General features: G+C 38.8%; 1 long non-coding RNA gene across 1 annotated transcript in view; it reads right to left on the bottom strand.

Annotated features, from left to right (window-relative positions):
• LOC104913987 (uncharacterized) overlaps nt 1-13,396 on the bottom strand; it is a 517,821-nt gene extending 504,425 nt beyond the window's left edge. The window contains exons 1-5 of the long non-coding RNA XR_014887671.1: nt 13,256-13,396; nt 11,686-11,846; nt 10,430-10,625; nt 6,850-6,911; nt 5,470-5,494 (exon numbers count right to left, since the gene is read on the bottom strand). This is a non-coding gene — a long non-coding RNA (uncharacterized LOC104913987). The remainder of the gene's footprint in view (nt 1-5,469; nt 5,495-6,849; nt 6,912-10,429; nt 10,626-11,685; nt 11,847-13,255) is intronic.
• Nucleotides 13,397-23,699: the final 10,303 nt, after the last annotated feature.

Here is a 23,699-nt window from a genome sequence, read left to right as displayed (position 1 = left end):
AAGAAATTATGTAAGGCACACAATCAAAGAGAATGTTTTGACAGTGGAAATTGATAAATTGTTTCAGTCTCAGTGCAAAAGATTTATGATCCCAAACTGGTTATAGAATATCTATCAATATTTCTAGATAAATTGAAGCTGTAGACAAAAACACTACCTATCCATGTAGTTGCATATTAGCGATCTAGTAGTGATAGGATAAGGGGGAATGGTGTTAAACTAAAAGAGGGCAGATTTAGGTTAGATTCTAGGAAGAAAGTTTTTACTCAGAAGGTGCTGGAGGCACTGGCACAGGCTGTTCAGAGAAGCTGTGGATGCCCCATCCCTGGAGGTACTGAAGGCCAGGTTGACCTGGTGCATGGCAGCTCTGACAATGGCAGGAAGTTTGGAGCAAGATGATGTTTAAGGTTCCCTCCAGCCTAAGCCACTCTATGATTTTATGATGTTTCTATGATTCTAAGCTTTTCATAAAAATCATGTGTCAAAATAAATTAATTGGCTGCACCATTACTGTTTTTTTTTTTGTTTTTATTTTTCTTATAGCTGTATCTCCTTCTCATGACTTTCCCATTAACCCCAAGGTAGATTCATTTTAGATTCAATTTTGCTTGGTTATTGTCATTCTTCCTTTTGCTCTCCTACAGTAACTTTACTCAAGGGAAGAAAAAAAAAAAATCAACCAAGCCACGGTATTTTTAAAAGTATTTCTGTGTCTGAATTTTCACACTCTGTAATAGTTAGAAAGGCTTATCCTCCAAAAATGAATCCTTACTATGCACATGCAATTCCAAGCATTCAGATTATCACCAAATCTGAAATTACAAGTAAATTCTGGGAGAGAGTAATCTTTCACAGGTCTTTTTAAATGCTGGGATGCATCAGTTTGCAGGTCAATCTGATCATCTTCCAGAGGTTCAGAACACTTTGATCTGTTTGCTTCCTGTGTACTTTCAACCCCATTGAAAATGCCTTAAGGTCCCACTTGATAACACTCATGAGCCAGAGAGCACTAAAAGGAGAATGTGAAGAGGGTAAATTGCATTCATGTCACAAAGCATTTTCACTGTTTTCAAGGAATCTAAGCTGTAGGCATTTTGCTGTCACTAAAATAAAAGACTTTTTCCTGAACTTAAAATCTGAAGAGCAAAATGTTAAAAAAGCACATTAAAAAACAGCATCAATAGCCACTGCAATATTTTTCAATCTAAGGGGAAGGGCTAAGAGTGTTTACTACAAGAACATAAAACAAATATAATAATAATAAAAAAAAATATATCACCTGAGAGTTTATTCAATTAAATTCACACATATATGCCAAAATAAGTCTTAATTACATTGTGTGGAGCCACAAAGCAAAGGTAGGTTTGATAAACTAATGTTGGATCTTACCACTGTGCAGCTTGCATTAATCCCTCCTCCCCATTTGTCCATTTGGTCCCTGGACAACAGAATGTAATCATTTTATTTACAGTATAAATTGTCATCCTACAGAGAAGCACAACACTGCATCTCAGCTGAGCAAGTTCAGTCCTTACTTTATAGTCCAACATTAATTATTTAATTTTTCATAACCTACTGAGAAAAAAAGTTAACTAAAGAGAAAGTTACTTGTCCAAATTCCTTCTGCACACTCAGGAATTCCTTTGGGTTTACAGTCTCAAGAAAATAAAGCAAATGCTACCCCCAAACCAAGCAGAGTGAGGAGACAAGCATTTGTTAAGAGCACGACGTTATGTCCCTACAATGCGCAGATTGCCTCTCCATCCTCCCTGAATCTTCAAGGAAAAATAGTCCTCATGCCACTTGGATAGCTCTAAAATACATTACTTACATTTTAGAGAATAATTTGTTGTTGCAGTGAGTTATGAAATAGTTTTCCTAAGGATAACCAACTTGTATGTATTTGAATCAAATTAGTCAATGGTCCACAAATAAACTGAGATCCCTTTTGCATTCTCTTGCATTTTCTGTGGAAACAGGTATAATGCTAACCTTCCCATTTTATTCACAATACGAAACCTCCAACATATATCCATTAAAACTTATTCCAACATACATCTCACTCTTTAAGAAACAGTAAGTTAAAATAACTGGAACTACAAACTGCTAAGCCACAATTCATGACACAAGCAAACACCAAAGAAGCTTCCAGTTAATGGCGTAAGAATCAATTAACCAGTTTGTATTTAAACAAGAACAACTTTCCCCTTCACAGTCCCTCTGCTTCAGTTACAGCTCTAGTTTTAAAAACAAAAAGAGGATTTAACACTACACTAAAACACAACTGATTTATGAAACACTGTTTAAAACACATCATCTTAAACAGCCAGCCACCAGTGTAATAGTGGCTGGTTCATGTAATTTATACTTTCCCCTCTGAGGGAAACAAAATTTATAGGGTTTCATTGGAGTATGAGCTTCGAATGCAGAAACAAAGTGGCTTAAGTAGCTTACTCTGAATGAACAAAGTAAACCGAAACCCTTTAAACACAACAATATTGGTCATAAACACTTGCAGTACAAACATTTGCAATTACTAATAGCTAACTACCTGCCAATTAAACATAAGTGGTACTGCACCCTAACCAGTATCTGTACTGGGATATCACACCATTCCTTTGTCCTAAATGGTGATCATTGCAAAGTGTAACTTAAAACTAGTTCTACACATGAAAACAAAGCATGAAATTCATAGCTATTTGCAGCATAAACAAGTTATCATCAGACTTGGGTACAATCTTACTGAAGAGATGGTTTGAATGCTGGCATGCCAGTATTTAAAGCAAGGAAATAGGAAATGCTGAGAATGTTCTACAGTCTTATGTCTCACTGGGGTATTAGATGCTAAACAGATTTTAAAGCACCCCCACAGATACAAGGCTGAAAACAAAGTCCACTCCTTTCCGAGTTCTTTCTTGCGGCTTTGAGACTCTGACTACCTTGTCCGTAGGCTAGGTTGTCTTTTACCAGGACTTTATTTCCTTATAATAAATTGTGTGAGTTTTTATTAAACTTTCACTAGCAATGAGTAACACTAGGATGCTGTGTTTTGTGATAAAGATGAAGGTTTTGAATATACGAGATAAGCCGTTATATGCTTTGGCACAAGTTTACAATGAAGTTTGATGGATTTCTTTCCTTACAGTATTTATCAAGCATAAATTTAATGCTTGTAGGGAACTCAACACTTTTCTGTGCTTATAAAGTACAGTGAAGGCAGATATTAGGAGAAAGACTCACTAGCCTCTGCAAACTTTCCTTCCTATTCCACCATGCACCATCGAATGCTGTGATCACAGAGGTATGGAATGGGAGAGGCAGTCCAGCCAGTGAGCCTGGACATAGGAGGCAGAAGGAAGAAGGTAAAATGAGGCAAATGTCATTCACTTTTGAACCTAGTCAAAGCAAAACATTCTGTGTATTAAATCACACATAAAAATCAGTGGATTTGATTAGAGAATGCCAAATTCAAATTAAAAAAAATAATTATTTGAATCATTGTTTTTATCTAAGTGGTCCATTATGCAGCAAAGAAAAAAAAATCATTTTTCAAAGACAACATTTTTAATTTTCATGGCACAAAATCCTGGATTTGGGTTTATTCTTCTCATAAGTGAAAGAACAAGGGAGTGCTTTCAAACAACTTAACTGGAGCTATTCAGCTTTCCATACTTTTCCCTTATCTAGCATCCCTCATGTGATTTGTAAAAAAGATTTCTTGCCAATATAAACAATGCTTTCGTACTTTGATTGAGTTTTGAAGCAATTCTTTATTTCTTCTACATAAGGCCGAATCAAATAGAAAATAAGCATTCCTTAGCCAAAGTGGCATTACAGAACAACATACCCAACTGTTTCTCACTTAAGTAATGGTAAAAATCATACAAATAGGCAGAAAAGAGTGAGACGGAAAAAAAAACAGACAAAAGCAAGTAGTAAAGAAGAACTCAAGGAGTTCTCCTTGAGTTTCGTTTTCCTACGAGAAAAGTGCACATGTGCAAATAGTAGAAACTATACAGGGAAATGGGAATGCAAGAGAGTAAGACATAGGTTTATTTTTCGTTTAAATGACACATGGATTTTTTTCCTGGAATAATACTGTATGCTCACCAGTAACTCTTCCTGATAGATTCACATGCTGCTTTGTCTTTTTTATTTTAAAAGGCAAAAATGTTAAAATGCCAAAGTAGTTCCAATTCGGTTTGATATGCCAAGGTCTGTCAGCAGTCAATACAGAGAAATCTCTGTATCAGGTAAAAGTAAATATTTATGTCCTTTTGTGCCAAGTATGAATTACATCATGCTATAGTTCAACAAATACTATGAGGATAAGTACAAAAGCAAGTTTCCTAACTTACTGTATTTCCAATATTTAACACTGGGGCTATACGAAGACCCTTTTCTAAAACGTATAGTGACAAAAAAACTGATAGTAAATGCTGTGAGTTAATCTCAGGACCATGATGATGTCAAACTACTTGAGCATTATATACAGTTTATGGTATGGTACCATCGCAATCTTTCAATGGAATTACAGTTTTGTAACTAATCTCTCCCTATCAGTTACACTGTGCAGAAACTGTGAAGTCCAAGTACAAAGAGACTACAGGTGTGAATAATTGCACTCGAGTCTTTTCCCCCAACCATATTTCTAAGCCTGAGAGTGATAAACGGCACAGCAGTTATAAATGGGCAACAGGGTCAGTGGAACTAAAAGCTGAGAGTTCAAAGAAAAGTCACAATTCTTAAGAGTTCAGGAAAAGGCCAGAGACTGATGTTGCAATGTTTCATTGACAGATGGCCAGAGTTGTTATATTCCAATTAAAGAAGATAGTTGATTGACAAATAACCATGGTAACACAAACATTACATCCTCAGACCATTCGAATTACCTTCCTAGCTTCCAAATGTTATAGTTTTCTCAAATCCATACAATTTTTTTCTTTGTCAAAGACTGAACAGACACAAATAAAATACCCCAAAGAGGTTTTTGCAATTATGAAATGCATCATATGAATTAAAGTAAATCAATCACATCTAAATTGGCCCACATGATGACAAAATCTAAGATGGACTCTGCCATTACGTCTGTGAATAAGATTTATCATGACAGACTGAAGGCCAAATCTACTGACAATTTAAGTACCTAAAATGAACAGAATTCAGGAATTATAAGTCAGACACACAGGTTCAAAGGCCTGATCCAGGAAGCAGCTTAACTGAACAAATCTGCACATACATCTGAATTTCTGACTGTGTAAGTCAGAGAAGTAGAAGGGGAAGGTGACATATTTCCTTCGCTTAAAAAGCTTATCTTCAGGCATAACTAAAAATAAATAAATAAATAAACAAGAAGAATAAAAGTTTATCTTCAGGAATTCCTGAACACCATTTGCTTGGGTATTTACAAAAATGGTTTCTTGTAACTCCCACAATCCAAGTGAATACATTGCACACAGGAGTACTTACCATCCTTGCCGCTGTAGCTGCACAGCTGTAAAATAAAGAGATGAAAAGGGATGGATCTAGAAGGGCACAGGCAGGAGAGAACTCAATGACATGGCCTTTTGCCACTCTCACACAAGAGGAAATGATAAAATGGGTCCTCATTTCAACTCCAATATTACTTCTACTTTTCAGATAACAGCCTAATGTAAAAATAATCACTGTGGCAGGGCCTGGAACAATCCTGCTTCCTGCTAGATAAGATACAGATTTTAAACAAGCTATGTTGGAAGTTTCTCCAGAGGCTCTCCAGCTCTACAGAAGATTTGCTGAACAGGCTGCATTTCCAGGGTTTGCTCAGATCTGCAGGCAGCAGACCCCTATGATCTTATCTCATGATCTTAGATTCTTTAATTTGCAGTACCAGGGTCTAAAATTGGAAATCAAATCAGATTGCGTACTGCACGTATATAAAGATTTGTATTAGGTATTAAGTCCCATTTATTTTCTAGGTCTTCTTATCCAAAAGAAATAACCTTAGTTTTTGCTTGCTGCTTTTCAATGCATCTCTACAAAATAAATAAATACATAAACTATCACTAGGTCAATTTTTTACCAAAGAAAAAAGTTTGAATAGTAATGAACCAAAACTAGATATATACGAGGGCTGCTCCAAAAGTAATGCCTTATATGTTGACAGACGTTGGTGGTATGGTAGTAGAGGTTGAACCTTCCCACTATATTCTGTCACATTTTGTTGTGTACAACAGATGGCAGCAGACAGGCAGTCTGACAGCGTAGTGTCTGACATGGAAGTGTGGATGGAGCAAAGGTGTGGCTCACCAATGCTGGACGCTGGGCCAGAGATCTCTTTCTTTATCTCTCTCTATCTCTATCTCATTGTTTTCCCTCATAAAGTTGTCAAGTAATTGCGAAGCTTATTTTGATTTCTTATATAGTTGTGTCGTTTAATTGCACAGCTTAGACAGATATAATTGTGAGAATGACAGTACTGTTAATATAATTGTAGTACAGAGATTCTCCTTAAAACTCATGATTGTGTTTGGTCTAGAGTGTTGTTTCACCTTCATCTACTTGAGGGGATTTGTGAATCTGGTCACCCTTCCCTCCCTTTCACACATGTGACATGTAAGCATTTGCCACAAGATTCACTGTGATGGAACATGAGGAAATACTACATGGAATGGCTATTCACACCATCTGAAAATATTCTCTAGAGATTTGTATCAGCTTCTGCAATTAAATTATACAAAAGAGAAATAATTGGCCGTGATTGCTATGATGTTATAGACTTGCATTATGGATTAAATATCCTGGTAATAATAAAAGAATTCACCTACAAAATGAACAAAATGGCTACAACATTTAAAATAACTTGCTTACCTTTGAAGATCAGTGTTGTGATGGGAATCAAAGCATTCCTTATTGTGGTACAGGGCTTCATCCTTGTTTTTTAGAAAACAAATAAAAAACAGTGTAAATGTTCTTAAGTAAAACATTAATAAGGAAACAAATGGGGAAATGAATTTCCCATCTCCCATCTCCCTTACTTGTTTATACAGACTGAACTGAGTCTTTATGTACTCATATAATGTTTGGTTACCGAGTTCAGTCCTTTATTACATATACTAAATGGGTAGCTACTGAGTTTTCTCACTGAAAAGATGCTACCTTTCTTGAGCTACATATTGCTGGAGGATAGGAAAACATTCTTCAGAAGTAGCACTGTGTGTTGACACATTACACATTCTTGCTTAAGCATCCATTAGTGGCAATTGTCATAGTTAACACTAGGCTACATAGAGTTGCGTTACATCTCCCTTACAGCTGCATTAATAGTGCTGGAAGTGGATAAACACACATTATGCATACCATTAGTAATCTCATATTCTCCTATGTCAGAGAACTGCACTTACTGTATCAGTTCTTTCAGTATGCTTGTCTGAGAGTGAGGCACATCTGGTTGTGCACCTCAACATCCCACAGCATTTAAAGGTACCTTTTTCAAAGAAGCCTGCCTTAGTAACCAAGGAAGCTTGACTGGTGTATAAATTATCTGCAACTTACAATGCAATGATTTTATTTTGTTTTGATCTAAACATTGGCTCTCCTTCTGAAGCGTGCCAGCACTGGGCACAGCGTGGGCAGACTTTGTTTAGCTGGTTTCTCCATGCCTCACAGCCAGCAGCATAGGCAGGACATGCAGGGAGGCAAGGAGCAAGCAGCAGTAGTTTGATAAGATGCTCGCGGGGAAATGTTAGGGAGGGAAACAAGGAAGATATCATGAAGAAAGACAAAAGAGTAAGGCAAAAGTTACATCTCCAAACAGACTGATCTAGAAGAGGAGAGTGGTTCCCACTAATGAAGAAAATTAAAACCACTGAAATTAGTATCGGCTCACAGAAATCGACTGTCAGTGAGTCATCTCTTCTTCAGCTAAGAATTTTGTAGTTCACTGAGGACTTCACTTACTTTGTAGAGGGGTCTAGTTTTAATAAATTATTTAGGATATCACTCAACTTGTCCATAATTCCATTGTCTCCTTTTGCATTTCCTCCTTTTCCAGGTCCATCCTTCATTATCTTCCAAAGCAAAGCTGAGACCTAACAGCACAACTTGCTACAGAACCCTGATTCATTCCTAATTTCACATCAGGATCGATGAAGGTCTTCAAAGTTTGTCATTCACTCTCAATCATGGACTCAGACTTCATTCATCCTAGCTCTAAGAGCACACCTGCTAGCCATCAGAGACAAGACTCAAGCATCTGATTTGCTTGAGATGAGATTCTGCATGGCAGAAAATCCTTCGTGAACACAAAGATTGCGCTCAAGTTTTTTCAAAAATTAATTCTTCTCAGTGATTCAGAAAAGGAGGATGAACCTTGGTCTCTAAGACTCCAACGCTTTTATCTGTTCACCAACTATTTTGGAGAAAGTATCTCCAGCTCCAGAATTATTGGCCTTTGTACAAACAGAGTGAGAGACCCAGCCTGTGGATAGCTAGGGGCTGGGGAAAATTCTTCATTTGTTCATGAGAAATGGTAATCTCAGCCCAAACTTCAGCTTCCCAGTAGAAGCTTTCATGATGAAGTTACTTAATATTTGGCAGCAGAACATCCACATTCCTCTTTTTCCCTATTCTCTTCCATGCCTGAAGTGTGGTTAGGAAGAACTTTTATGAATCAGAATTAGATGAGATTTCTTTAATTAGAAAATTCCCTATCAGCCCCATTCATACAAGGCAGACACAGGGCAAATGAAAAACTATGCAGCCATTCTGACAATCCCTATGCAGAAGCAACCTGTCAAAATGAAAACCAGAATTCAGCTTTAGGGACGTATGTTTTTCCCTTATAATTTCAGTCTCTGAGATAGAATTAGCGATTTGGAGAGCAAAGATCAATCTTGATTCAGAGTCTAGATGTCAAAAGCTGGCAGCTGTTGCAAGGCAAAAACTGAACTTTGAAATCACAAACTTTAGGGCAGCAGAAGTCCTTATCACTCATACTTAAATGACAGTGATTTTTCTCCAAAGTGCAGATTGCACTCAAACTCTCTCGCAGAAGACTGAACTTTATCTTCCATTTGGAGAATATTATGCAAAAAATACAATTTGGCACTTCAAAAGAGACATCTGACTTCTCCTTGTCTCATATGATTGCCCCTTACAGCCCTTGAGCAAGTGCAGCTTTGGGAACATTTCAAAGAGAAATGTTCTAGCAATATGTTCATATGACATCAGTGCAGTTAGACTGAGCTGCTGTAATCCACATTATCATACATTTGCAAATGTAGTACTGCTTAGCTATACAGATAGCTTAATTTTCTCAGCCTTATTTTTAAGCTGTGTTGCCTAATGGGGCTGATATTTTACGATGCAGTAAAGGTGCGTCCATATTTTTCTCTCCATTGAACCTGAAGAAACAATAGCTGCAGCCATTTGGGATATTAATAGCTGAAAACATCATGATGTTCTTAAAGTTTGCATTAAAATGTAAGAAAGCAATCATCATCTTTCATCTCAATGAATCATATTGTGTGCATAGGCATATATGTATCAAGTGTACAAATAGTTTTCTTTTTTCAAATGTGATACCACATGCAAACAAACACATTTTGGGCTGTATATACACTTACGCTCTAAAGTAATTTTCTGCATTTGAAACAAAAGGCAAAAATGAAAATCAAAAACTAGAATTCCCAGCGTCTTTCTATACTTAATTAAAGCACTTCATTATCCATACTGCCTTCTGTTAGGTTCTCAAATATGCTCCATCCGATTTAAAACCTTATATCAAAGTTATCAAGAGGAACAGAATCAGGTCAACATATTAAACTAGATCTTTCTTTTACATCAGCTCCCAGGCAATCTTCAGATTTTCCTTGTTATTTACAAGGACGTTAAGAAGGTCTTGTTCTTTCTACCTCAGTGACTTATTCTTCCCACATGCAGATGTGGTAAATCTTTAGATGCTGGCTAGTTAAATATTCTAGCAATAACAACAAGATCTTAACATAATAACTTTGATTAATCAACCTTATAAAAAAGAGTATCGTTTCTTATCAGGAATCTGATCTTGTTATGGGAAGTGCTAGTTTAGAATTATAATTCTTAAAATAAATGAGCTAAAAAGGTCTGACAGATACAGATACAAATACAGTCACTGTTTTAATGGACTTGACGATTCATGAAATATGTTTACAAAAATAACTTCTCATATTAGAAATATAAAAAGTTAAGGATGTATTATAAACTACCTAAACAGAAGAGATGCTCTTCAACAAATACCTGAGGGAAATAATTATTAACCTACATTTCCAAAAATTTTACTTTTTTTTGGGGGGGGGGAATGATTTATATTTATAACCTTGATTTGACACAAGCCAGAGAACACCTGGAAACACAGGTTTGGCTGACTTGCTTCACGCTACATATACATATTTTAAAGGAGTCTGGTCACCTCAGCTGCTCTCTGTCAGTCACAACCTGGTGTCAGTCGCAGCCTGTCAAGTTCTTCCTCCTGTAGGTTTCCTGGATAAGGAAGCACCTTGTTCTGCCTTATTTTTCCCTTGCAGGAGTGTGCACACAGGTAGCAAGTCATTCTCACTCAGAATCAACGTGCATAGTTCCACAACTCACAGATGAAGGCAGCAAGCCTGCAAACACACGTGTTTAAGATTGCACATGTGAGTAATCTCAAGGAATTCAGTCACATCATAAAGGTAAGTAACAGGGCCAGCACACAAGAGGTGATACAACACATTACCACTAGAAAAATCATGAGACACCATCTCCATTATCCTGCCTGCTCTTTCCAGTATTCTTCCCCTAGTCCTGTCTACAATTTATGAGGATATTAGATGCTATATGTATTGCTATTGGGTGCAAACCAGATAATTCTCTTGCAGAAAGCTCTAGATTGCTTGTAAGAAAGTTTACAATAAACATATTTATTTTCTTTTAATCAAAAACAATGGATGTAGAGAAATCTGGAGCTATTAGCCAGCTTATTGTTAGGGTCAGTGAATACAACAGGAGATTTAATTGCTTACAAAAGATTTTAAAAGGGAAGGAGCCTTGTAGGCAGGTTCTGAGTCATCTCAGATAGACATGAGAGGAAGAGCAAAACGCAAGTACAACAGTGAGTTCTGAAAGACATTTAGGTAAAGCCAGAGGCATATTACTCAAGAGACTGCTTCCAAAGAGCATGCCATTTGTGTATGTTTCCATTCAATTTGGCCCAGACAGACATTCAAAACCTTATCTAAACTATAGCAGAATGTGCAATTAAAGAATATATTCCACAGCAAAGATGCTGAAGTTTTCTTTCACCATCAGTTAGAAAGGTATAGTTTATAACATTACAAAATAGCCCAACAGCAGTTATCTATACACCTTAATTACTATGCTGGTAGTAACCAGAATGCAAATAGTGGGGTCCTGGAAAATAATGACAACAGATAAGTCTTGCCACTGTCACTGCCACCTAAACACGCTCAGCAGCTTGAAAGACTGGACACCAACCATAGGATTAAGTTGGAAAAGATTCCTCCCTAGGCTGCTTTTCCTTACATCTCGTAGAAAATACCTGTTCTGTTCTTTGTAGTTACACAGTCCAACAAAGAGCATTTAATAGTTGTCCTGCATCTCAATAGTACAAGTTAACATCGAAGATACTGCTAACTTGGCTGGAAAATCACTTAGGAAAACTCTTACCTTATGTGGAGGAGACAAATTAAACCCAAGTTTGCAGCTCGAGCCATTCTTTTCCTTCTAAGGATGAATTTATCTCTTTTCAGTTCAGTACCTCTGTGCTCTCTTCTGACCTAATTTTGCCTGTGATAAATGCCAGGGTTTCAGTGGAGTCACTTGAGCTCCTGTAAGAAAAGAACTGAAGTAAAAAATGAATGCACTCAACATTCCTGCTCTGACAGATTGCTTGTCAGAACACTGAAAGCCTTGTAAGGCTATAGGTGAGGTAAAGCCTCCGAACTGCCATTATTCAGACAAAATTGCATTTCAGTTTTCTACTAATTATTCTGTACTAACATAATGAAGTTAAAGCTCATTCAGACCAAACAGGTCTACAATTCGTACAGGCCTGATACAGCCTGTTTTATAGGATTCATTCCCAGGAGAATTGCATGGCTAGAGGACATTCAAATTAAATTTCAGCCTTGGTTTAGACAGGAGAAATACAACAATTGCATTCTACTGAGAAGCACTGCAAAGCTGGCCAAAGAAATTTCTCATTTTGACTGCTTTCTTTTCTTCCCTTACCCAAGCAACCTATGGGGAATGCTTTCCAAATAGCACAAAAGACTGAATGCAGCTGCATTTGCTCTTGCAGAGATAGGCACGGCAGGTACCTAATAGCGTCTCACCTCGACCCTTCTGGATGGGCCCTGCACTGTGGTGAAGGATCTGCCACCAAAGCATATGGCACAGCTGAGACCACTGACTAGATGAGACCAGAAGAGCTTCCATCCAGACATCCCGCTCTTAATATTAACCAATAACTAATTCTAGGTGAAATCCCATGGTAAGGACTTGATTATTTTTCTTCTATGCACCCATCTTCTGACACCCCACAGTCTTGTGGCTTGCTGAAATCTGAGGGCTGCTCTGAAAGTAATGCCTCCTATGTTATTTCGTTGGCCCATCAAGTCAGAGGTGGATGTTGGTGGCATGGAAGTAGAGGTTTGACCTTCCCACCAATATCTCATAACGTTTTGTTGCCATGTGGCAGATGGCCAGCAAAGGGGCAGTCTGACAGAATGATGTCTGACATGGAAGAGCGGATGAAGCAAAGGTGTGTCATTGAATTCCTCCATGCACAAAAAAAATGGCACCCACTGATATTCAACTTTTATGGAGACAAACCAGTGCACGTGAGCACCATGAGGCAATGGGTGATGCGTTTCAGCAGCAGCGACAGTAGTAGTTCATCACTGGTGAAAATGCATAGCTAAGGGAATGACTGCTAAAAAACAGTGTTCTGTAACAAATAATATGTGGCTTCATGATACATACACTTAATTCTTAAGAGCGTTTAATACAAGCACTGCTAAAGGATTTCTTACAGCAGGAACTGCACCAAATGGTACTACTTTACTACCATGATCCAGTTCAGCAATCCATTACAAACATTCCAGAGTGCTTTTAACTTGCCAGGAAATATGTAAGTATATACAACTATTCTTCCAAGGTACTGGTTCCTCAAACCACCAAAAATTCGTAGTTAGGAGCAAACTCCTGTTAAAAGGAGAAGGTATCTTAATCTTACCTGACCCCACAATAACAAAAGTTGTCTGCGTATGCTTTAACAAACATTCATTTCAAATGAGATGAGCTAGAAAATATTTTCATCAGAAGATCAAATTATCTTCTACTGAAACAGCTCCATTCTTGCTATAATGTCCCCACAAGCTCTGAAAAAAAAATTACACAAAAAGATTACACAAAAATTTTACCTTATTTTTGAAGGAATAGTATTATCAAATTTCTGAACTACTGACAAAAGGCAGCATTACATGTGTTAAGAGTACAATGTTTCCCAAGCCTATACAATAAAATTCCACAATGTCTTTACAGATTCATTGAGGTTCTGAAAAGTCAACATTTAATAATGCATATAAAACTTGATTTCCAGATGTCCATGAGACAACTTTAAAGAAAAATTAGTCAATATTTAAAACAACACAGCTGAAGATCTCCTCTTCCTTTATTGCTAGAAAGACGGGTAAACTCACATGACTGCTGCAAAACTGCACATGCATTATTTAGGTAGCATCAAAATCTGCACAGCTACGTAAGAAGAACAGGTTTGTGAACGTTTTCACTATTCATATTCTCACTTCTGAAGGAAGAGTCGACAACTTCCATACACTCTGTTGCTTAATCATTTCTTCATCTCTAAGAAAAACATCTAGACTTTCAAAGACGGTTTAAGGAAATCAAGTGTTACTCTCCAGTGCCAACAATACTGTGACATCTAATGTACTAGACTCTTCTGAAAGCTCAAACTAACCTCAAATTAAAAAGACAGTTAAAAAAGTTACAAGTATATTAATTGTTGATCACTTTGCACAATCCTTCCCCCTTTCTTTCATAGGACATAAATACCTAAGCTAAACAAAGTTCTATTTACAAAAGCATCCCACCATTTAGAACTTCACAATTTTGATTTAAATAATAATAATAATAACCTCACCACATTAATTTGGCACACGAGATGCTTTTGCAGCACTAAGATTTAAAAGCCCCGGTGCCCCATTTCCTTCTGAAAACAGTACTATTTTCTAGGGTTGTTTTCTTAAAATAAATTCTACTATTACTTACACAACACACCACCTGTATCAGAATACCAGCTAAGGAAAAAGCAGCACCTTCAGAGCTTTTTGTTGCTGTTGTTATGTTTTTGGCACTCTTTTTATAGCCATATTTTAATCTGTACTTGAATTATTCTGTCCATTTAGACTTATCCTCAAATTGCTAAATGAGACTTCAGAAAACACTGTGGGACTGCAGTAAAAGAAAGTCATGTTTTAAATGTATACCTCATGTTGCTCTCTGCCTTCCATAATCAATTACAGAGGGCGATAACACTTCCAAAACAGGGATTCCTGAGACACTGCTAATTTTCTCCAATTTAAAATAAAAAAGGGCATTAAATTTTGGATTTAAAGGTAGAGATGACAGAATTACAGTTAGCACTACTTTCTAAAGCAAGTTCCCGAGAGAGAAATAATTCAAATGATTATCATTTTTATTATTACTACAATTAGAAGGGCACCAGAAGTTCTTAGCACCAGAAACTAGCAACGCTGAGACCACCAAGACTCATTGTCATCATGTCAGTACTGCAACAGGATTCGGGTGCTGTGCGGTAATTTTGCAGCCCCACACTGAAGTTTTTTGCATGGAAGCACCAGCTGCATGGGAATAAATCCCTGCAAGAGTTCCCCTCTCCTTCAGGAGGAGAGAAGCACAACTAAATAAGGACTAAAGACTGGATCCCAGAAGCAGTTGTCACTGAATGGTCATCTCAACAAGGCTGTTTTGTGCTGGTATCCAAGTTGCTGCTGTTGTTTATGCAAACAGTGATCTATGGTAGCCATGCAAAAAGCCATGCACAAAATGATTCTGGTCGCTGGAATCTCACAGCACAAAAAAGGCTCTAACAAGAAAAAAAGGTGCAAACTAGAAGCTGTAACCAACACTTCAAATCCAACTTTTATCTTTAGTATTTACCTGAAAAAAAAAAAAAAAAAAAAAAAAGCTTGGCTGAAATTCCATTTAGCACAGAAATAGCTAATAGCTGAGTAATTGCAGCGTGCACACCACAGGGAAGTATTTTAATCCTGGCATAATAACACTGAATTTTAATTGACTTTGATGTTACTGTATGGTAGAGTGAATGTTATTCTGCTTAAAACTATACTTTAAAAAACATTTTCTTTTATATTACCCAGAAAGTGATAATGTTATCTAAGAGAAGAAAAGAGATTAGACTTGGACTATGAGTATACCAGATACTGAAAGCACTCTGAATGTGATTCTGTCCCACATGGCCCTCCAACACGTACATGCTTGTATTTCAGCAATAACTACATAGAGTTCTCACAGTTTCTTCAATAGTTTTTATATGATTCACTACTTTTGAAACTAAATTTTAAAGACAGTATTTAATATTATAAAAAAAAAAATCAAAACAAAAACCTTTTAAGTAATTTTAAGGTTGCATATTTGCAAAGCTCTGAATATCTTCAGACAAAAATGGTGATTATCAACTTTCAAGATGCAATTACCGAGTCCTCGCAGACAAATCTGCTCTTATGACAACACATGGTCATCCAGAATTTTTAAAATGCAAGTCTGCAGGCTTCAATCTTTTGCTGAATGTGCAGTGTATTTTCCTTTCTCCTTTGTGGAGGAAGAATCAGAATACGCATACATACATACACATACATTTTGTACCAAATACCAAACTATGGGCAGCAGCTATTTTGCCAAATCTGTAGGAGGAATGGATGAAGCCTGGCTTGGCAGCACACAACCGAGACTTTTTTTTAACATCTCTCTTGTTTCCTTCTAACTTCTCTGGAAGCTCGTGGTTTTAGAAGTAAGATTCAATACCCTGATCGCAGATGCACTCCTCAAAGCAGGAATGGTGCTGCTTTCACCACACAGAACAGTAGAATCACAGAATCATTAAGGTTGGTAAAGACCACTAAGGACATTTAGTCCAACCACCAACCCGTCACACTGTGCCCACTGACCATTTCCCTCAGTGCCACATCCACACAACTCTTGAACACCTCCAGGACAGTGATTCCACCACCAGCCTGTGCCACTGCCTCACCACTCTTTCCGAGAAGAAACTTTTTCCTAATGTCCAACCTGAATACATCTCTGAGCAGTCTAGTCATCAGCTTGACATCAACAAAATCAAAGACTATAGGGACGAAAAAAGGAACAATTAGCTCTGTAACAAGGCATGCATATAGCTAGTGATAACATAAGGGAGGGTAAAACACTGTTTGGAACTTGTAAGCAATGCTGGTTTTATTTCACGTCCCTGAGCAATGCAGGTGGCTCCTTTAGGAAAAATCCCATATCTCTGTTTAGTATGGTCTAGTATTAGATATGGAGATTGGTGCCCTGCCTGTGGCAAGGGGGTTAGATCTTGATAATCCTTGAGGTTCCTTCCAACCCAAGCTATTCTATGATTCTATGATTCTGTTTGGCTTTGCTGGTCACAGGTTGCTCACTCCAGGTTAAACCCAACAAATCTGCATAAAAAGATTTGACACTCAGTCCTTTGGCGCCATTTCACCAAGAAAAATACAAAGAAATCTGTTTCTCAGTACCCTCTCAATTAGGCCCAAGATGAGAGGTGTTTAAAATAGTCTGAGGTTTTACCAAACATTTCTCAGTTTTCACCTTGAGGTGAGAAGCAAGAACATCTCCCCATGCAATCTATTGCAGAGCATTACTACCACAAGCACCACTTCAATTCCTTGCTTTGGCAAGCTTCTCCCTGAGTATTTGGTAATAAGCACAAGATGCACCTGAAGAAACCTATTGCTCCCTTTCAGCAGAGCATGTAGAAGTGGAGCTCCATGCCCGAAGTACGATATATTTCCTCCCGCTCAGTGCCAAAGCTTTGACAGCTTATCCTGGTAGCTGGAGGTTGCTGTTGGCCCCCAAGCTTTCCATGTGCAAAGTGACAGGAGTCCATCACCACCAGGCTGACATTGTGCCAGCCATCCACACTGCAACACAGCCTCCATGGAGCTCCCCGTGGAGCAGGTGAAGGAAAGTCTTCAGCCAGGGAAGCAGGAAAGGAAACAGCATAGAGCAGATGTGGCAATAGTAAAAAAAACATCAAGCAATGCTCCCTAGCATGAACACCTGGAATGGCTTCATGCTAGCCTCAGTTCTGCAGCCCTTGCAGAGTGCTGTGACTTGCAAGCAGGGGAAGAATATTTATTATAGTCAGAACAAAAAATGCAACACTGCCTGTCTTAAGAGTTTTGCTGTCCTACTGTTGTGGTGTCTCTCTTTTTAATAAACATTTACCTTCTCTTCTGCCCAATGACTTCATACACCACGGAGTTAGGGAAAGAAATAACAGTTGAGAGTCCTAAAGCAAGTATGACAATGAGAAATGCTCACAGGAAAGTCCTGGTAGAGATGGCACAGCAGACTCACATTCCATCCAACTTTACAATGTTGATCACGAGTACATCTAAACACCCCAGGTTTTCTCTCATGTTTTCACAGCTGTCTGTATAATGCTGTTTTAAGCCTTGCACATGTAGCAATGAGTGACACAGAAGAGCAAACAATTAGCAGGTCTTAAATTCATCAATAATAAAAACGTTGCCAGCAGTCCTGGTCTAAAAATCAGAAAAGATTAATTGTACCTCCTAATACATGCAGCAAATAAGATGCTTTGTAGCTTTTGTTCCTGCCACAGCTTTGGCCATGTTAGCTTCTTTGTATGTTTAGCTCTTACAGCTTTTTGTAGGAAGAACCTTCAGGCTGTCGGAAGAAGAGGCTTCACATTATGTGCCAAACGAAAGGTAAACACAATGGCAAGACAGAGTCAAGGGGTAGAAAAACTTCAGGGACAGTTTTCTTTCTCTATTTAGGCTGCTGGTAAAACCCTAGCTAGTTTCAGTAGCAGTCAGTGACAGAACAGGCAAGACATCAGGCTCTTCAGCCATGTAGCCATTCCAGCGACATGTGCTGAGCCTGAACTTGTGCGCCAGCACCCAGAGCACCACCTTGCTCGTCGGTGGGCCCCACTCCCACTTTATGCCTGCTCCTACCATTCCATCACCAGCAGGTGGCCCTTGCCTGCCCTCCACTCATCAGCCCTGCGAGCGGAACCAAAGCTGGCTGAAAATTAGCTCAGTGCTTGCTGACATACCACCCTGGAGAGCCTATTTAAAAGGTTAATAACTTTTCAAATCCAATTAGAGAGTCTAATTAGGTAAAGTAATCTTTGGTCTGCCTGCTTAATCTCAAACTAGGTAAACTTAATAAAGATTAATCTCATCTATGTTTCTTCTTAGGCATCACACAGGGTGTTGAGGACTGCTGAGCACCTCTGTTATCAGGTAGACACCCTGAGGAAGCCTTCATCAGAGTAAGTCTAAATAAAGCAGAAGAGCTCAAGCCACAGACCTGGTGTAACATATGGGATGCAGATACATCAGTCCTGACAGGCGGGTAGGGGACACTGCATGCATGCTGGAATTGAGCAGTTGTATTTATTCAGCCTTATATTCCTCTGGATGTTTTCCCTTCCTTACTTTGACCATGCCAGATCATTTTTTTGTTTTCACTAGTGCTTCTTCATATATTTCCAAAAAGGCAATAATCCTGTTAGTTAGTTACTAACACACTAAATAGCTAGCAACTGGCTCTGGGCATCCCCTGAAACCCTTCTCCATCACAGAAGGAATACTGGCTGTTCCTGCTAGAGATCAACTGCCATCATAAATAAAAGAAGTTAAGCTCCCCAAAAATATGGCTGCCTGAATCCATTACTGTGCACGACGCCAAGGTAGAATGACTAAATTTGCACTGTGCTGGATTACTTTTAAGCACCTCCCAATACACCATCCCTGGCTCTCTTGTTTGAAGGCCTCAGAAAGCCCCACTAGGTTCTTAGGAATGCTTTGTGGGAGCCCACAGGTCCCACCAAAGCCATATTTTTGGCACAAATCAAAAAGGCAATTTCAGAGCAAAGCACCCAGTCACTCAGAACGCTGCACTGCCTGCCGCTGGCCATTTTAAATAGCAGAAAGCTGTGTGAGTTAACAGCAGCACTGCCTACACCAATGAGAACAAACCGCTGCAAGAAGCCGCCCACCATGCCTCGGCCAATCACACAGGCTTTTTATGTTAAAATCGACACCTCCTGTCTAGCCCAAACTAGGAATTAGGAAACAGGAGTAAGTTGTTGTGGTTCGGAGGAAGACACCAGCAGCAGAATGTGTAGAACTGCTTCCCATCGCTACAGCCAGAAGTAGGAGGGCAACGTCACGAACGAAACTAATGGCCACAGCACTGCAGTGTGCCTTCTACCCCGCAGGGACGGCATGGCGTGAACAACGGAAAAAAAAAATCAAATTCGTTTAAAAACACTCTCAGCTTGCTGATGACTCGCTCTGCTTTAGTGCTCGGCCAACAACGGGGCTTTAGAACACCTGCACAGAACGCGCTCAGACGCCGGGACAGCCTCCCAGCAGCAGCGGCCGAGGCGGCGGGCAGCCAGCAGGGGGCGCCCGCGCCCCGCAGTAGCTCGGAAGAGGCGCGGCTCACGGCGGGAGCGGCTCGAGGCGGCGGTCCCCGTGCAAGGCGGCAGATTCCGGCTGCTCACGGCCGCGCAGCTGAGGCAGCAGCAGCCCGGGGTTGTATCCAAGAGCGAGCGGCGTCCCCAGCTCTCGTTCTGGGGCTACTCGTCACCCGAAGCTGGACCTGGACACTTTCAGTCGAGGCATTAGCAGGCTGCGTTCCCTGAGAAAATACACTATCTCTGGAGTTTCTGACACGGGTGCTGATCCGTTGGGCCACCTAAAACACAAACAGCATAGCCATGGCGGGCATTATAACCAACCGTCCCATAGGAAACCCACTGGCGCTTTAAAATCTGCAGTACAGAAGCACTGTAAATAATATATACATTTCATCCACTTAGAGAAAGCTAACCAAATTAATGCATTCGTTTTCAATGACTTGCTATTTAGGTCAGCTGAAAAGCTCAACAGGAAAACGCTATTAAAAAACATTACACAGAGACCATCACTGAGCACTGCGGTGAAGCCTTCCAGATTTCTACTGCAAGGAAATAGCATAAGGAAGAGAAACTTTCTGAATACTACAATACTATGTAAGGGTTGGGTCAAAACTGAGCAAATGGGGAACTTCAGGTAAGTTGAACTGCACTTCTCGTTATCAGATTGTTGCCACATAAGGTCTCCCAAAAAATCAAACTTTCAGTTTCACAGATCCGTCTTCATCTGCTGTCTTATGTCATTTAATACAAGTGTTCACCCCCCTCTGGTGTAAGAAACGCACCTCAATGCTGAAATTTTTAACCTGGGGACCTAGCACATAGAAATAGCTTCTTATATGCAACCTGGTAATCTACACAACTCTTCTATCAATGCTGTTGGGCCATTTGCTACTGCTTCTGGAAAACCACAAAGCACTGCAAGACAGCAGTCTGCACTGGTATCAAAGGAAGTCTACTGCAAGCCTAGCTGTCAAAGGTTGTGCAGGGAGCACAGACTACCCAAAGCCCTATCTCCCATTACAGCCTCATGGCTCTTCCTGAGAAGGCTTTAAGACTGAAAGCTGATGGTTTATTCCAGAGTTTTTGTGGAATCCTGACACAGCTTTCTTGTGCACGGGAAGCACTGCTAGTGAAGGGAGAAGGAGTCAAGTCACTTCGTCACTGAAATGAAATATAAGCAATGGCTGACGGAATCTGAAAATGCTATAAAATTTGAAAGAAAGGCATACATTGCCATGAATCATTCAGAACTACAGCATAGCTGAGATTACTCAGTGAGCGCAGGTTCAACATAGCATCCTCTGCTTCAGGAAGAAAGAATGTCATTTATCTGTCAGGACTGTGCCTACTTCTCCCTATCACCAGCCCTGGAGTTACCATTCTGCTGGTGCTGCAGGTGAAGAGAGGGGACGGATGACGTATGTCAGTTACTCCTAAAGAAAAGAAGAAGCTCCTCCCAGCTATTGCTATCATTCCCAGCTCCTGCAATGGCGTGCCTGACTTCCTCAGGCTTCCGTCCAAAACATGCCCACTTCCTCTTCTTCTTCTACGCAAGGGAGCCCTACTCCTACTCCCCTTGTGGCAAAACCCAGTTTTGACTACTCCGCTGAGATGGCTTAGTCTTGATCAAGAGGGAATGTAGTAGCCTTTACTCCCTTTCACCCTGCAGAAACCCTGATGGAATATGAACATCTCTCTCTGTTCATACATCTGAGTGTTTCTGTAGGTGTCAACACCCCAAATTTCTTTACTGAACTCTGCTGAGATGAAACTCCATAATACTTTCACTCCGGAAAGATGTCTTAGATTACAGTAGTTGGGAGCCCTCAGCATTTACTCACAGTCCAGCACTTCCTTTTAGACATTCTTTGTACAGTATACCCTGTTACACAAGGCTTGTAAACAGTATTTATAACAGCACACCATTTAAAACAAATCTGTTCACATTTAATAGCAGAAATAAAACAGATTAGCTTAAAACTGGCTGTATTACAAGCTTCTTTTAGCTAGCACTTACCATTCTTTGGTTGCTGCCCTGGACAGAACTCTCTTGTATAACATTCCACCAAGTTTTCTCCCCCCCAAAAAGAGAAATGATACTAATAATTCTAATAATAAACATTATATTCTGCCCACTGCTTTGCTTCAAAAGTATTTTGGTTGGATGAAGGGGAAGTAATTATCCAGCTAGTAGGATGGAGATAAATGTGAAACATTATAACTTACTGTACTTCCAATATACAATTGCTATCTAAACTCATTACACTTTTTTGCTTATAACCAAGAACTGACATCATGTAAATAAAAAACAAGCATCTTTAAAGCAAACATATATAAAGCAAAATACTTAAATCACCATAAAGCAGATAAAAGTACATCATAAATATTTTTGAGTCAGTAATTTTAGTTGTATGCCTACTCCACAACAGAAGATAGAAGAATAAACATGTTATCTATGCTGTCTATCCTTCCTAAGGGATTACTGCCAGTTTTAAGATTAGTCAGTTTTTACCACCTAGTGACTTCAATTTTCTGGAAAAACACTAAGCTTTCCAAAGCTTGTCAGGCCCTGTGCCAAGGGAGAAATTAGTTAGTTTTACTTTGTTACTGATCAGAAAACATTATGATTCTTCTCTGTCAACTACAAAGCACAGAATTAGGTCCATCTCTTTCCATTTCACTTAATTTTACAGAGCATAAACCTCCAAAGCCTTTCAAGAAACTTAAAAGCACAGATACTGATGGCAAAATAAGTCGTACTATTTTACTTGCTCAGTGCAAAGTATTTGAATAAGTGGACTACAGCAGACCAAAAAAAAAAAAAAAAAAAAGAAAAAGGTAGGGACAAAGAGTTCTTTACACAGCAAGCACAAACTCTTGTACGCAAAGTATATTAAGGACTCCATCCAGCATATGGTCAGTGAAGTGGAAAATCGTCTGCATCATCTGTTCAAATACCAACAACCACCAAATTTAAATCTCCATTGGCTGAAAGTGAACATGCATCTGTGCCTATACAATGGCAGACCTTAACCTCACATTCAAAGGTTTTAAAGATAATAAATCCCCTTTCAGAAATTCCAGGAGAGCTGTACATATAGCAAAGTAGAACTTACTTGTTAAACATAGACTGTGAGAACGAAAAGGAGGAAATAAGAGTTTTGACCATCCAATATTCAAAACAGTATTTTCTCCCTCAAGGAATGGAGGCTTTGTTACATTAGCTGAAGGAAAGGTATTTTCTTTTCTTTCCCTCTTTTTTTTTTTCCTAAACCATCTGCTTCATGAGATGCAATACTTAAAAGCATTTCTGAACTAAAGAGCTTCATAAGTATATTGCAAGAATAAATTATGTTAGGCTGTTAAAATGTGCAAGATATCCAGTTCTACAGATCAAAGTTTCTCTCAAAAACTTAACTCTCCAACTTCTTTGCTGAGAAAACATGATTTTTTTCAAATTGCATATTCAACTCTGAATTATTTTGTTTAGAACTTAGACATTTTTCTAGCCTAACCTAGAAGTTTATTATATTTATGTAATAATTTCCTCCATCATATAATTCTTTATCTAAAGGAAAAGAAAAAAAAAGGCAAAACATAAAACACATAAACATAAAACACATACATTTTCCAATCCCTTAGTCCAGAAATCAATTAGAAGTTTCTCTGTCACCAATTAATCGCACAGACAAAATGCCACTTTTGTTCCTTGAAGGAAAGCAACAGAATTATTGTTTTCCTCCCTGTTCACTGCACATGCATGAAATATAAACAAGCTTAGAAAAATTTAACACAGATAACAAAAATCTCCCAAAAGGATAGGAAATACATGGATACTGAATGCATATAGAATGGAGAACATACTGGTAAAAGCCAATAGAGCAAGACAAAGCATCTTTTTTTACCAAAGTTTATG

Source organism: Meleagris gallopavo, chromosome 1, assembly GCF_905368555.1.
Source record: "Meleagris gallopavo chromosome 1, MGAL_WU_HG_1.1, whole genome shotgun sequence".
Lineage (NCBI taxonomy): Eukaryota > Metazoa > Chordata > Aves > Galliformes > Phasianidae > Meleagris > Meleagris gallopavo.
This window is presented reverse-complemented; position numbering and strand designations above follow the sequence as displayed.